The 17,282-nt window shown below is 39.2% G+C and overlaps 1 long non-coding RNA gene across 2 annotated transcripts in view; it reads right to left on the reverse strand.

The window, feature by feature from the left end:
* The window catches only part of LOC143676479 (uncharacterized), a 134,159-nt gene that overhangs the window by 47,357 nt on the left and 69,520 nt on the right, over nucleotides 1–17,282 (reverse strand). The gene's annotated exons all lie outside the window — the stretch shown is intronic.

Raw genomic sequence — 17,282 nt, forward strand, 5'->3', positions numbered from 1 at the left:
GAGTAGGTCAAGTTCAGCCCCGCTCCACAGAAAAATTAGGCAAGGTTCAGGAGAGTGACTGAGACAGCAATTCAAGAGTGCAACTGACCTGGGAAAGCCTTCTGCACAAAATAGGGTGGCTTGGTTGCAGAGGCTGAGGAACTGAGAAACAGAAAGCTGTGACCTGGTGTGGAGGCATGGAGCCCTCAGGAGTGAATGGACAGGACCGCGGGACCAGGAAGTAAGCCAGGCCACATTCCTTGAATGTGCTACCTTCACCAGTGCAGCCCCTTGACCTGTGACTCACCCCACACCCCATGCACCTGAACCTTGTCACCTGCTCCCATTCCCCATGCTCCAAGCACCCCTGCCCCAAGAGCCCCCAGCATGTGTACCTGCTCCACACCCCCAGTCCAAATGAAGACCAACCCACCTCTCCTGCATCCTTCCTGAACACTATCTCCCCCTTCCTGTTCCCTGCAGGCTATCGCCAGCACATAAAGGCTACACTAACCTCCATACCCAGGCTACACCCCACCCACCCACCCATAGTATCGCACAGCCTCCTTGCCCCCTTGAGCTCTACACATTAGTTTACGGCACTCCTAGACCTCTGCATGCACACTGGCCCCCCAATGACATCATTCAGCTCTGGTAATGTCAGTTTACAGCAGTCAGAGAAAGACTTCTGGCCAAGAATTTGGTACCCAGCCAAATTACACTTCAAAACTGAGAGAGATTAAAGTTTTCACAGAGAAACAAGTCCTGAAAGAATTTATCAACAAGAGGCCAGCCCTACAAGAAATAATAAAAGGAGTTCTGCCAGCTGAAAAAAAAAAAAGGCCGGAGAGGGAGGTCTGGAGGAGGGCACAGAATTGAAGAGTGCCAGTAAGAGTAATTTAAAGGATAAAAAGAGAAAGAGGGGATGAATATATAGATCTGGCAAATAAAATAAAAAAGATAAGATGGGGGATTTAAGAAATGCCTTTTCAGTAATAACTTTGAATTTTAACATACTAAACTTACAATTAAAAGATACAGGTTGACAGCATGGATTAAGAAATATAATCCAGCTATATGCTGCTTACAAAAGACTCATCTTAAACACAAGGATACAAATAGGTTGAAAGTTAAAGGATGGAAAAAGATTTTCCACGCAAGTTGCAATCAAAAGAAAGCATGATTAGCTATAATAATATCAGACAAAATATACTTTAACTGTAAAGACATCATAAGAGACAAAGGACACTGTATAGTAATTAAAGGGTCAACTCACCAAGGAGATACAACAATCAAAATTTTATGCCCCCAATCAAGGAGCTCCAAAGTACGTGAGACAGACATTGGCAAAACTGAAAGGAGCAATAGATGTTTCAAAAATAATAGTAGGAGGCTTCAATACACCACTGTCCTCTATAGATGAAGCAGGCAGACAGAAGATCAACAAGGAAATAGAGAAGTTAAATAACTTGATAAATGAATTAGGCCTAACAGACATATATAAGTCATTGCACACCAAAACACAAGGTTATACATTCTTCTCCAGTGCTCATGGAATGTTCTCCAGGATAGATCATATGCTGGGGCACAAAACAGACAAATTTAAAAACAATAAAATTATTCAAAGCACTTTCTCTGATTACAATGGGATGAAGCTGGATCTCCATAACCACCAAAGAATGAGAATAGTCACAAATATATGGAGATTAAATAGCACACTCTGAAACAACTAGTGTGCCAAAGAAGAAATTGCTAGAGAAATCAGTAGCTATCTGGAGATGAAGGAAAATGAGAATACAATTTATCAGAACTTATGGGATGCAGCAAAGGCTGCACTGAGAGGGAAATTTGTTGCCCTAAATGCCTATATTAGAAAACAAGAAAGAGCAAAAATTGAGGATGCAAACAAACAAAATCAGAAATGAGAAGGGGTGAGTAACCGCAGACCCTGAAGAAATAAAAGAAATCATAAGAGGATACTATGAACAACTACATGCCAACAAACTAGACAACTTAGATGAAATGGACAAATTCCTGGAAACACACACACAAGCTACAATGACTCAGGAAGAAATAGAAGATCTCAACAAACCTTTAACAAGTAAAGAGATTCAAACAGTCATCAAAAATCTTCCAACAGAGAAAAGTCCAGAGCCAGATGACTTAACAGGGGAATTTTATCAAACATTCCAAAAAGAACTAACATCAATCCTGCTCAAACTTTTCCAAACAATTGAGGAAAAAGGTACTCAACTAACTCATTTTATGAAGCTAATATCATTTTAATACCAAAACCAGGTAAAGATGCTATAAAAAAGGAAAACTGCAGACCAATCTCCCTAATGAATATTGTGCTGGTTTGAAAAGATACATGTACTTTAGAAAAGCCATGTTTTAATCCTAATCCCATTTTGTAAAGGCAGCCATTTCTTCTAATCCCTATTCAGCACTGTATGCTTAAAACTTTAATTGGATTATCTCCCTGGAGATATGGCTCAATTAAGAGTGACTGTTAAATTGGATTAGGTGGAGATGTGTCTCCACTCATTCCAGGTGAGTATTGATTAGTTAACTGGAATCCTATAAAAGAGGACACATTTTGGAGAAAGTGAAAGCTTCTGAGAGAGCAGAGAATGACATAGCCATGAGAAGCAGAGAGTCTATCAGCCAGCGACCTTTGGAGATTCATGAAACAGGAAGCCAGGAGAGAAAGCTAGCAGATGATCCCATGCTCATCATGTGCCCTTACAACCAAGAAAGAAACCCTGACTGGGTTTGCCATGTGCCTTCTCACTTGAGAGAGAAACCCTGAACTTCATCAGCCTTCTTGAACCAAGGTATCTTTCCCTGGATGTCTTAGATTGGACATTTCTATGGATTAGTTTTAATTTGGACAATTTCACAGCCTTAGAACTGTAAATTAGCAATGTATTAAATTCCCCTTTTGAAAAGCCATTCTGTGTCTTGTATAATGCATTCTGGCAGCCAGCAAACTAGAACAAACATAGATGCAAAAATTCTGGACAAAATATTAGCAAATCGAATCCAACAGCACATTAAAAAAATTATTCACACAGTCAAGTGGGGTTTATACCAGGAATGCAAGGATGGTTCAACACTAGAAAATCAATTAATGTAATACAGCACATTAATAAATCAAAAGGGAAAAATCACATGATCATTTTAATTGATGCTGAAAAAAGCATTCAAAAAAATTCAACATTCTTTTCTGATTAAAAACACTCCAAAATATAGGACTCAAAGGTAATTACCTCAATATGATAAAGAGAAAATATGAAAAACCAATAGCCAGTATTGTACTCAATGGAGAGAGATTGAAAACTTTCCCCCTAAGATCAAGAATGAGACAAGGATGCCCATTGTCACCACTTATTCAACATTGTGCTAGAAGTTCTAGCTAGAGCAATCAGGCAGGACAATGAAATAAAAGGCATCCAAATTGGAAAGGAAGAAATAAAACTCTCATTATCTACAGATGACATGATACTATACTTGGAAGATCCTGAGAAATCTACAGCAAAGTTACTTGAGCTCATAAACAAATTCAGCAAGGTGGTGGGATATAAAATTAATGTGCAAAAATCAGTTGCATTTCTATACACAAGCATGACCTAGCTATGGAGTCAGTTAAGGAAAAAAATCCATTCAAAATAGCAGCTAAAAGAATCAAGTACTTGGGAAAGAACTTAACTAGGGGTGTAAGGACTTGTACACAGAAAACTACATAACATTGCTAAAATAAATCAAACGAAATCTGAATAGGTGGAAAGATATTCCCTGCTTATGGATAGGAAGGCTAAATATAGTTAAGATGTCAATTCTCTCCAAATTGATCTACAGATTCAACATAGTACCAATCAAAATTCCAACAACCTACTTTGAAGAGTTGGAAAAGTTAATTACCAAATTCATGTGGAAAAGAAAGAGACCCCAAACAGCTAAAAGCATCCTAAAAATGAAGAAAGAAGTGGGAGGTTTAACATTCCCTGACTTTACAAACTATTATAAAGCCACATTGGTCTAGGCAGCATGGTACTGGCACAAAGATAGATACATTGACCAATGGAATCGAATTGAGAGTGTAGAAAAAGACCACCTAATCTATGGTCAACTGATATTTAGCAAGGCCCCAAATCCCCTGAACTTGGACAGAATAGTCTTTTCAATAATTGAGCATGGAAGAACAGGATATCAACAGCCAAAAAATGAAAGAGGACCCCTATCTTACACCCTACACAAAAATTAACTCAAAGTGGATCAAACACCTAAATGTAAGAACTAGCACCATAAAGTTTCTAGAAGAAAATGTTGGGAAATGTCTTCAAGACATTAATAATAGGAGGTAGCTTCCTAAACTTTATACCCAAAGCACAAGCAATGAAAGAAAAAAAAAAGATAAATGAGAACTCCTCAAAATCAAATGCTTCTGTACCTCAAAAGACTGTCAAAAAGGTGAAGAGGCAGCCAACTCAATGAGAGAAAATATTTCCAAATCACATATCTGACAAAGGTTTGATGTCCTGTGTATACAAAGAAATCACACAACTCAACAACAAAAGAACAACATAATTATAAAATAGACTAAATATATGAATAGACATTTTTCTGAAGAGCAAATACAGATAGCTCAAAAACACATAAAGAGATGCACATTTTCATTGGCCATAAAGGAAAAGCAGATGAAGACTACAATGAGATACCACCTCACACCTACAAGAATGGCTGCTATTAAACAAACAGAAAACTGTACATGTTGGAGAAGGGGTGGAGAATTGGGACACTTATGTACTGCTGGTGGGAATGTATAATGATGCAGCCACTATAGAAGACTGATTAGTGGTTCCTTAGGAAACTAAATATCAAGTTGGCCTATGACCCAGCAATAGCACTACTTGGTATATACCCAGAAGAGCTGAAAGCAATGACTCTTGCACACCGATGTTCATAGCAGCATTATTCACAATTGCCAAAAGATGGAAACAAACCAAATGCCCATAAACAAATGTGTGGATCAACAAAATGTGCATATACTTATGATGGAATGTTATGCAGCAATAAGATGAAATGATGTCCTGAAGCACATGACAAGATGGATGAGTCTTGAGGACATAATGTTGAGTAAAATAAGCCAGACACGAAAGGACAGATACTGTATGATTCCACTTTTATGACCATGGTAAAGGTAAAATCAGAGGCTTATAATACAGAATATAGGGGACTTAGAGATACATAGAAGCTAGAGATGGGTGGACAGTTAGCTAATGAGGTTGAACTCCAATGTAAGGGAAGAGATAGAAGTGAAGGTGGTTCTCTAGTGGGTCTATAAGTAATATTACCATATTGAAGATGAACAAGATTGAAAGAGGTTGTATAAACCTATGTGTCCCATTGATTAGCACTAGAAATACAAATTAGTTCTTGCAAGAATTACTTCAAAGATATGATTCGTGTACAAAGAGTGTTTAAGTCCAGGTTACAGGGAGAAAAATGTTATTGCATGCTATGGGCTATGTTCGAAAAGAAAACATCAGCACTACGACAGCAACAGCAGGAGTAAATAATGGGAGGAGGGACAAGAGTTAAGAGGAAGTTTAGATTTCCTATTTGGCAAGGGTGTGTTTATTGGTTTTCTTTCTCTGGGAACAATGAAATTATCTAAAATTGAGAATGCTGATGGACTGTGGACTTTGGTCACTATACATGATGCCTGATGAATGCAGGTGGCTGAAGGATGCACTGACTGAGAAGTAGATTGGCAAATGATGGTGTATACTTATGAACAAAGATTGTGCTGCTACAAAAAGGAGCAAAGTCAGGAGGCATGTAACGATGTGAATGAACTTGTGGGACATTTGGTGAGGCAAAATAAGCAAGAAACAAAAATACAACAATGGTATGGTCACCTTTAGAAAATGGTTATAAAAAACAGGGGCCTAGATTGTAAGCTTTTAGAGCAGACACATTAAGTCTGGAATGGTGATTATTATTTCTGAATTTTGAGAGGTTGTTTGATTTACATATATAACTTGATATTTAGAAATAAGAACAAAGCTGAACAGGTTGGGGTTAAAGTAATTCAGAACATAGGGGTAAGGGAGACAGTGTCTATATTTTAGAACCACACCTACTCTTTGAGACCAAAGGAAGAAAGATTTATTTGGTCAGGAATTGAAATTTTCTGTAGTGCATTATCTAACTCAACTTATCTGTATAGCTCATTTGAACAACTGAAACACAGGGAGGCCAGAATAAGAAAGAGGTCCTTTAATACTCTAATAAAGTATCAGTGGCAGAGAGAGTTCAAATAGAATTGAGAGGCTACTCCAGAGGTTGTTCTTACACAAGTTTCAGTTAGACATTGCTACTTATCATAACCTGCCAACCCCCAACCAGAACCATTCCAGCCAATCCTAAAGAACACCTGGGGCAAAATATAAGATTTCACAAGGGTCCCATGCATTAGAGTAGCTTTCCAGAAACCTACAACCTCCAGAAGGATCCATGGGCCAGATAAGTCCTGAACCTAGATGGCCCAGCTGCTACAGAATATCAGATAGTTTCATCTCCCTACCCCATATTAGTAACAGACCTTTCCAACATGAAGAATTTAGAATGGCCATAGCCCAAACACCCCTAAAGAGAGGGATGGAAAGATCAAAGGTGATGGTGGAGTTATACAGAGAAGATAGGATTTAACAAATGATTATGAATGCTGAATCATTAAATTGATATCTCTTTTAGTCTCCAGTATCTTAGAGCAGCTAGAAGTAAAACCTAAAATTTTGGAATTGTAACCCATGTTAAACTCTGAAATATGTTCTACAACTAATTGTGGTGCTGTGCTTTGAAGTTTATTTCCTTTTTGCATACATGTTATTTTTCACAAAAATATTTTTCAAAAAAAAGAAGGGAAAAAAGTTGATTGTGATGATAAAAAAATATTTATGCCTTCTAGCCTCCTATATTCTAGATAAGCTAGAAGGAAAAATCTGAGAGGATGGTGTGGTAGCCCATGACAAACTCTGGGTTCTGTCCCATAACTACTTATTGAAGAGTGCTTTGGAAAGTATTGCTTTTTTATTTCTTTGCTTTGTATATATGTTATACTACACAATAAAAAAAAAGTTTAAAAAAATCTATACAGAGAGACATGGAAAGGGGTTTAAAATGATATGCTACAAAAAAAAAGCATGAAAGTAGGCAATAAAAAATATTAAGAGACAAAACAAGTATCAGAGAGTTCTCATTATCAGTAGTTATTTTAAATATAAGTGTAATAAACTCTCCAATCAAAAGGCAGACATTAAAGATGCATGACCTATTTGCTGTTTATAAGAAATTCAGCATAAATTCAAAAACACAAGTAGTTTGAAAATGAAAAGATGGAAAAACATAACATGCAAATAGTCATGAAAAAAGAACTAGAATAGCTGAACTTGTATTAGATAAAATAGATTTAAGTTAAAACTTTTACAAGGACAAAGAGGGTAACTATATACTGAAAAAGGTGTCAATTGTACAAGAAGAGATAAAAATTATAAACATATATGTACAATAGCAGAACCCAAAGATATATAAAGTAAATACTGACAGTTTCAAAGAGAGAAATCAACAGCCTACATTAATAGTTGGAGACTTTAATGCATCAATTTCAATAACAGGTAGAACATCTAAACAGAAGATCAATAATGAAATGCATAACTTGAATGACACTATGAACCAACTAGACCTAAAAGGTACAGATAGAATGCAATGTGTATTCTACCTCACAGCAGCAGCAGAATACACTTTCTTCTCTGCTGCACATATCTCCAGGATAGACCATACGTTTCATCACTAAATAAGTCCCAATAAATTCAAAATCTCAAATTCATATAATGTATCTGCTCTGACCACATGGAATGAAGCTAGGAAAAAATAATAGAGGAAAATATGGAAATCTCACAAATATGTGGAAATTAAAGAACATTCTCTTAAAGAACCAAAGGGTTAAAGAAGAAATCACAAGGGAAATAAGGAAATGAAAACAAAAGCATAACATACCAAAACTTATGAGATGCAGCAAAGATAATGCTGAAAGGGAAATTTTAAAAATTTATAGGTATTAAGGCTTAAATTAAAAAGAAAACTGATCTCAAGTCGGAGACCTAACCTCACTACTAGAAGATCTAGAAAAAGATAAGCAGGTAAACCTAAGCTGAGCATAAGGAAGGAAACAACATGTATTATATAGGCAATAAATGAAATAGAAAATTAAAAAAAATAGAATCAGTGTCTCAATGTGACAGAGAAATTCCAGATGCAGTCTTGAGAGAAGTTATCCTCCCGTTGATGTTTTAATTTAGACATTTTCACCACCTTAGAATTGTAACTTGTGACTTAATAAATCCCTTTTAAAAAGCCAATCCATTTCTGGTATATTGGATCCCAGCAATGTTAGCAATGAAACACCTCCCAAAGAACAAGTCTAGGACCAGATGACTTCATTGGTGAATTTTACCAAACATTCTAAGAATTAATGCCATTTCTGTTCAAATGCTTCCAAAAAAATTGAAGAGAAAGGAAGACTAAGTCATTCTGTAATATGAACATTACTCTAATTCTAAAGCCAGATAAAAATATCACAAGGAAAGAAAATGCAGATAAATATTCCTTATGAATAAAAACGAAAAAACTCTCAACAAAATATTACCAAACTTAACACAATAGCACATTAAAAGCAACATGCACCAAGATCAATTAGGATTTATCCCAGGTATGCAGTTGTGCCAATTCAAAAGGATTTATTTACCCTAGAAAAGTTATGTGTTAATCCTAATCAATCTTGTGGGAGTATATGAGGTAGGGTTCTCTAGAGAAACAGAATCAACAGGGAACACTTGCAAATATAAAATTTATAAAAGTGTCTCACATGACTGCAGGAATGCAGAGTCCAAAATCCACAAGGCAGGCTGTGAAGCCAATGATTCTGATGGAGGATCTGGTCAAACTCCACAGGAGAGGCTCAACAGCCGAAACAGGAAGAGCCTGTCTGAATTCTCCTTAAAAGGCTTCCAGTAATGAGACTGAGCATTACTCGTTGCAGAAGACACTCCTCTTTGGCTGATTACGAATGCAATCAGCTGTGTGGATGTAGCTGACATGATCATGATTTAATTCTATGAAATGTGCTCATCGCAACAGACAGGCCAGCACTTGCCCAACCGGACGAACAGGTACCACCACTTGGCCAAGTTGACACATGAACCTAACCATGACAGTTCACCCTTTGTCAACTTGGCAGCTATACATACCATCTTAAACCATAGCTAATTTCTAAATTGAAAAAAAAACAATAAAACGTACATTTTTTCTTTCACCTAACAATATTCAACTGTCCTGCATATAACCAGAAACACATTGAATCTCTCCAGAATAGGGTGCAAATCCTTGGGTAATATTCATTCTTAAACTTATTATCTCACAACTTAAATAGCATAGCATGAACAAAACAGTATTACAGTCCTCGTTTCTGCAACTGATCACGTGGTCGAAGTTCATATTTATCACTACCTTCTTCCACTACCTATTCCATGTTCCCTTTCCCTTAATAGGCAGTTCAGCTGGCCATGTTTCTTTGCCTGGTGGGGTGACTCAAACATTCATTCCTGAAGTTTCAGAGCCATTGGTAGTCCTGCCTGGATTGGGTTGTTTCAGTTTTCCATTGATTTTAATCACAGGGCATGGCAGTACTAAAAGACAACCTAGGGGATCTCCTATATTCCAAGAAAACTCTTCTTTATCCCCATTATGGAGTTGCAGTCCTACTTCCCCCTGATATTCAGGGTTAATCACCCCAGGCAATAATGTAATCTCCTTCTTGGCTTGTTGATCCAGTGGCATAAGTAGCCCAGAGTGACCAGGTGGCAGTCTTAACTTCCAGTTCAATGGAATCATTGTTGTTCCTCCTGGAGGAAGCACTTCCTGTTTTGGAACTAAAACCTGTAGACCAGCAGAGCTCAGCATTGCAGGGACAGGAAGCAAAAATTTTCCTAGTGGATCACCAGGGGTAACAGTGAGTGGTACCACCCCCATTTCCACTGCTTGGTTCCTGGACCCATGGATCCTGGCTATGGGAGAAATAGCATCATACAGTGGATGCTGATTCAGAGCATACACAGCTTCCTGGAGAACATTACCCCAGTCTTTCAAGGTATTTCCACCTAGTTGGCACCGTAATTGAGATTTCAAAACACCATTCCACCGTTCTATCAATCCAGCTGCTTCTGGATGATGGGAAACATGGTAAGACCAGAGAATTCTATGAGCATGTGCCCATTCCTGCACTTCATTTGCTGTGAAGTGTGTTCCTTGATCAGAAGCAATACTGTGTGGAATACCATGACGGTGGAGAAGGCATTCTGTAACCCTACAGATGGTAGTTTTGGCAGAAGCATTGCATGCAGGGAAAGCAAACCTGTATCCAGAGTATGTGTCTATTTCAGTTAGAACAAATCACTGCCCTTCAATGAAGGGAGTGGTCCAGTGTAATCAACCTGCCACCATGTAGATGGCTGGTCACCTCAGGGAATGGTGCCATATAGGGGGCTGAATGTGGGTCTCTACTGCTGGCAGATTGGGCATTCAGCAGTGGCTGTAGCCAAGTCAGCCTTGGTGAGTGGAAGTCCATGTTGCTGAGCCCATGCATAACCTCCATCCCTACCACCATGACCACTTTGTTCATGAGCCCACTGGGCAATAACAGGTGTTGCTGGGGAAAAAGGCTGACTGGTATCCACAGAACAGGTCATCTTATCTACTTGATTATTAAAACTTTCCTCTTCTGAAGTCACCCTCTGGTGTGCATTCACATGGGACACAAATATGTTCAGGTTTTTAGCCCACTCAGAAAGGTCTATCCACACACTTCTTCCCCAGAACTCTTTGTCACCAATTTTCCAGTTATGGTCTTTCCAAGTCCCTGACCATCCAGCAAAACCATTAGCAATAGCCCATGAGTCAGTATACAAACACACCTCTGGCCAGTTTTCCTTCCAAGCAAAATGAACAACCAGGTGCACTGCTCGAAGTTCTGCCCACTGGCAGGATTTCCCCTCACCACTGTCCTTCAAGGACACCCCAGAAAGGGGGTGTAATGCTTCAGCTGTCCACTTTCAGATGGTACCTACATATTGTGCTGAGCCATCTGTAAACCAGGCCTGAGTTTTCTCTTCCTCAGTCAATTCACTGTAAGGGACTCCCCAAGAGGCCATAACTCTAGTCTGGGAAAGAGAAGGTAATGTGGCAGGAATGGAGACCATGGGCATTTGGGCCACTTCTTCATGTAACTTACTTGTGTCTTCAGGACCTGCTCTGGCCCTATCTCGTATATACCATTTCCAGTTTATTACGGAGTGCTGCTGTGGACGCCCAAGGTTATGACTTGTCAAGTCAGACAACACCCAGTGCGTGATAGGCAACTCTGGTCTCATGATAACTGGGAGGCACGTGGTTAAAGCATTCAGTCTCTACTAATACCCTGTAGAAGGTCAAAAACTGTTTCTCAAAATGAGAGTAGTTATCTGCAGCAGATGTTAAGGCTTTGCTCAGAATCCTAAGGATCTGCATTGTGATTCTCCTATGGGGGCCTGCCAAAGGCTCCAGACAGCATCTCTATTTGCCACTGACACTCCCAGCACCATTGGATCTGCTGGATCATACGGCCCAAGTGGCAGAGCAGCTTATACAGCAGACTGGACCTGTTGCAGAGCCTCCTCTTGTTCAGGTTCCCACTCAAAATTAGCAGCTTTTCTGGTCACTCGATAAATGGGCTGGAGTAGCAACCCCAAATGAGGAATATGTTGTCACCAAAATCCAAAGAAACCAACTAGGTGTTGTGCCTCTTTTTTGGTTGTAGAAGGGGCCAGATGCATCAACTCTCCTTCACCTTAGAAGGAATATCTCAACATGCCCAACCACTGGACACCTAGAAATTTCACTGAGGTGGAAGGCCCCTATATTTTTGTTGGATTTATCTCCCATCCTCTGACATGCAAATGCCTTACCAGTAAGTCTAGAGCAGTTGCTACTTGTTGTTCACTAGGTCCAATCAACATGATATCATCAATATAAAGGACCAGTGTGATGTCTTGTGGGAAGGAGAAAAATCAAGGTCCTTGTGGGCAAGATTATGACATAGGGCTGGAGAGTTGATATACCCTTGAGGTAGGACAGTGAAAGTATATTGCTGATCTTGCCAGTTGAAAGCAAACTGTTTCTGGTGGTCCTTACTAATAGCTCCTGAGAAAAAAGCATTTGCCAGATCAATATCAATTGCTGTTATCAGGTACCAGGGGATGTATTTATTTGCTCAAGCAATGATACCACATCTGGACTAGCAGCTGCAATTGGAGTTACCACCTGGTTGAGCTTATGATAATCCACTGTCATCCTTCAAGACCCATCTGTTTTCTGCACAGGTCAAATAGAGTTGAATGGGCATGTGGTGGGAATCACCACCCCTGAATCCTTCAAGTTCTTAAGAGTGGCAGTAATCTCTGCAATCCCTCCAGGAATCTGATATTGCTTCTGATTTACTATTTTGCTAGGGAGGGGCAGTTCTAGTGGTTTCCACTTGGCCTTTCCCACCATAATAGCCCTCACTGCATAAGTTAGAGAGTCAATGTGGGATTCTGCCAGTTACCCAGTATGTCTATACCAATTATACATTCTGGAACTGGGGAAATAACTACAGAATGGGTCCAGGTGCCCACTGGACCCACTGTGAGATGGACCTGAGCTAAAATTCCATTGATCACCTGGCCTCCATAAGACCCCACTCTGACTGGTGGACCAGAGTGATGTTTTGGGTCCCCTGGAACTAATATCACTTCTTAACCAATGTCTAATAATCTCCAAAATATCTGATCATTTCCCCTGGAATTGGTGTCACTTCTGAACCAGTGTCTAATAATCCCCGAAATATCTTATCATTTCCTTTTCCCCAATGCACAGTTACCCTGATAAAAGGCCATAAGTCTCCTTGGGGAAGGCTTGGAGGAAGGTTAACAGTATAAATTTGTGGCAGTGTAACAGGGTTCTCCCCCAAAAGGACCTGGCCTCATTTCATTCAAGGGGCTCTGGGTCTGTAAACTGTTTCAAGTCTGGAAATCGATTAAGGGGTCATGACTCTGTGTTTTTCTAATTCAGGTTAGACTTCTGTTCACTTGACCTAGAACTCTTTTGTTTATACAGCTCAAACAAGAATTTAGTAGACTGCCCTTCTATCGTATTTCTAGGTACTCCATGATTTACTAGCCAATGCCACAAATCTCTGCAAGTCATATACTTTTGATGCCAACTTTGAGTTTGCTGTCTATTATAATAGCCACATCTACCCTGTCTTTGGTGAGTAAGTGCTGTCACCTGGCTTCTGCCAACTCAATTCCCTTCATGCCCATTGTGTTTAAGGATTCCAGCTTATTGACAGCAGTTTCTACAGTAATATCTGACCTACAGAGAAGTGCAACCACAGAGCTCTTCAGGGATGATGGTGCTAGTCTCACAAATTTATTTGTCACTGTTCTGGTACAAGGTGCATCCTCCAGACATTCCTGGGGTGTAAAAGCAGGCTTTGCATGATAAATCCACTCTAACATTCCAGTCTCTCTAAGCTTCTGGATCTCCTCATCTACATTATACTGGGGCAGTTCTGGCATTTCAACCTCAGGTAATGTCGATCACCTTTTGATCCATGTTTCAACCAACCATCCAAACAAACTGTTAATACCTTTTCTAATCCCTCGAGCTATAACATTGAATGCAGAATCTCTTGCTTAGTGGGCCCATATCAATAAATTCAGCCTAATCCAGCCTTATATTCCTAACACCATTATCCCACACCCTTCAAATCCATTGCTACACATATTCCCCTGATTTCTGTCTATATAAATTGGGAGTAGTATAGCATACCTCCTCATGTGTGATAATTTGTACCTCACCTATAGGTACCTGTTGGGACTTTAGTCTAGTTATAGGTCTGGAAGAAATGAGGGGTAGTGGGGGTGAGTCATGAAAAGAATTAGAAATATCTTCCAAGCCATTTGCTTCAAGGCCTTCATTTGCAGTTTTATCAGGTGAAACAGGATTAATCACTCTAGGGCTAATCCCTTCAGGAGGAGGTTGTGTAGCCAACTCCTCAAGGCAAGCTGGAGGTAGGGCAGTTATGTCCTCAGGGCAAACTATTACAGGGTTATCTAGAGAAGACTCAGCATGCCCTAAGGTTTCAACATCACCCCCAACATCATTATCAATCCATATGTCACCATCTCATTATTCAGGGTCCCACTCCTTTCCAATCAATGCCCTCACTTTAATGGCAGACACCATGCAACATTGAGATTTCAGTTTATGTTGTAAAGTTGCTACTCTAACAATAAGATTCTGAGTCTGATTTTCAGAGATCTCAAGTCTATGGCTACAGGAAATAAGATTTTCCTTCAAGATACTCATAGAAATGTTTACATCTGTCAGACAGCACTTAAGCTTCTCGTTTGAAGTCTTAAGCCCATCCCTTTCACCCCTTAATGTAGTCAGTGTATCTAACAACAACCAGCCAACATCTCTATACCTCTTATTTCCACAAAACTTTATACAGGTGTCAAAAACATTATCCCCCAGAGCCTGCTTCATACAAGTGAAACATTAGGAGAATCGAATGGTGATATTTTGACTATCTCTTTTGCCAACTCACTCCATGGATTGGGAGTGTCATTCTGATTATGGGAATCAGAGTCCTTATTGCCTTTGATTCCAGTCAGAGTAGAAAACCATTCGTAAAAACCCATATTTAAGATTCTGTTTCTTCAGAACCACTCCTGGTACCAAGATGTAGTAGTTAGGGTTCACTAGAGAAACAGAATCAACAGGGAACACTCACAAATATAAAATTTATAAAAGTATCTCATCTGACCACAGGAACGCAGAGTCCAAAATCCACAGAGCAGGCTGGAAAGCTGACGATTCCGATGGAGGGTCTGGATGAACTCCACAGGAGAGGTTCACCAGCCGAGTCAGGAAGAGCTGTCTCTTCTGAATTCCCCTTAAAAGGCTTCCAGTGATGAGATTAAGCATTACTCATTGCAGAAGACACTCCCCTTTGGCCGATTGCAAATATAATCAGCTATGGATGTAGCTGACACAATCATGATTTAATTCTATAAAATGTCCTCATTGCAAAAGGCAGGCCAGCACTTGCCCAACCAGACAAACAGTTACCACCACTTGACCAAGTTGACATATGAACCTGACCATGACAGGGAGCAATGCTTTTAATCTCTATTCAATAATGTAGGTTGGAAGCTTGATTAGATTATTCCCACGGAGAATGGACTCACACAACTGTGGGTATGAACTTTTGAGTAGAGGGAGATCTGACTCCACCCATTCCAGGTGGGTCTTGATTAGTTTCTGGAATCCTTTAAAAGAGGACACATTTTGGAGAAAGCTTGAGAATGAAGAGAGAACCACAGAGTCCACCAGCCAGCAACCTTTGGAGATGAAGAAGGAGATTGTGAGCTTCATGAAGCAAGAGGCCTGGAGAGGTAGCTAGTGGATGTTGCCATGTTCACCACGTGCCTTTCCAGTTTAGAGAGAAACCCTGAACTTCACTGGTCTTTCTTCTGTGAAGATAACCTCTTGTTGGAGCCTTAATTTGGACACTTTTATAGACTTGCTTTAATTGGGACATTTTCTCAATTGTAACAAAGATAGCACACTAATGCAATTTGTTGAGGTAGAAGAATTCTGTATTTTCTGCATTACTTTTCTGTAAACCTACAACTTCTCCAATAAAAAAATAAAAATTAAAAATACCAGTCAGCAAATCATGTAGCTTCCATTGTCCCCCTATCCAAGGTAATCATTTCTGAATACTATTTATCACCTGAATGATTTTACAATATTAATGAAATTGTTTTGTCACTCTTGCAACTTGCCAACTTATTGCCTAGGTTTCACCAGAAAAAGAACTGGTTGAATGTTTTCTTACGTGCTGAAGCAGCAAGTACTCACAAAATAAAACTTCATTGATGACAAAATGTAATCATCCTAGGGTTTCAGGAGTTATATATGTACCCGTTGCTTGATTTACAAGAATAAATTTATAGGCAAAGCATCAATTCCATTATAGTTTTGCACTTTTAGTAAAATATTGCAGAACTTATGTGAAAACAGCAAAAACATTCTTAGAATCAATCTGCATAACTCACGCTCCTCAGATTTCTCAGGTAGAGCTTCATTTGGCCCAGAATAGAAGGAGTTATTCCTAGGTGAGCAGAAAGTAAGGACTATAATTTAGGATTTAGAAAGATAGCAAAAGGATTTGTTAAGAATGACTGAAATCAGTCTAGAATAAGAATTGTAAACAATTGAGTATAAAATGGTATATAGAAGTATATACAACCATAATGGAAATATATTCATGTGTGATATGTGTGTGTGCATTGTGTATGTATGTATGCATATATATGGTATGTGAGCAAACTCATAGATCCTTCTAAATAAGGAAATTGTGGAGCCTTTTAATGAATCTAATTCATCCTGGATTCTGCTTCTAGATTCTGCAGGACCCATTTTTAGGCTGATTGCTATTCAAATAGCACATACCACTAAGGTTGGTTGTTTCCTTATTTTAGGATGTGTGCTGGTTTGAAAGGATGTATGTACCCTAGAAAAACTATGTTTTAATCCTAATTCCATTTTGTAAAGGCAGCCATTTCTTCTAATCTCTATTCAGTGCTTTATGTTTGAAACTTTAATTAGATCATCTCCCTGGAGATATGACTCAATCAAGAGTGGTTGTTAAGCTGGATTAGGTGGAGACATGTCTTTTAATCTCTATACAATAATGTAGGTTGGAAGTTTAATTAGATTATTCCCATGGAGAATGGACTCACACAATTGTGGGTATGAACTTTTGAGTAGAGGGAGATCTGACTCCACCCATTCCAGGTGGGTCTTGATTAGTTTCTGGAATCCTATAAAAGGTAGCTTCAGAGAGAACAAAGAAAGACTATAGAATGCCACAGAATCATGGAGCAGAGAGTCTACCACCAGTGACTTTTGGAGATGAAGAGGGAAAATGCTTCCCAGGGAGCTGAGAGGAAGCTAACAGATGGTGCCATGTTTGCCATATGCTCTTCCAGCCTAGCAAGAAACCCTGGCCATGTTTGTCATATGCCTTTCCACTTGAGAGAGAAACCCTGAACTTCATCAACCTTCTTGAATCAAGATATCTTTCCCTG

The sequence above is a fragment of the Tamandua tetradactyla genome, chromosome 3, assembly GCF_023851605.1.
Source record: "Tamandua tetradactyla isolate mTamTet1 chromosome 3, mTamTet1.pri, whole genome shotgun sequence".
NCBI classification, from domain to species: Eukaryota; Metazoa; Chordata; class Mammalia; order Pilosa; family Myrmecophagidae; genus Tamandua; species Tamandua tetradactyla.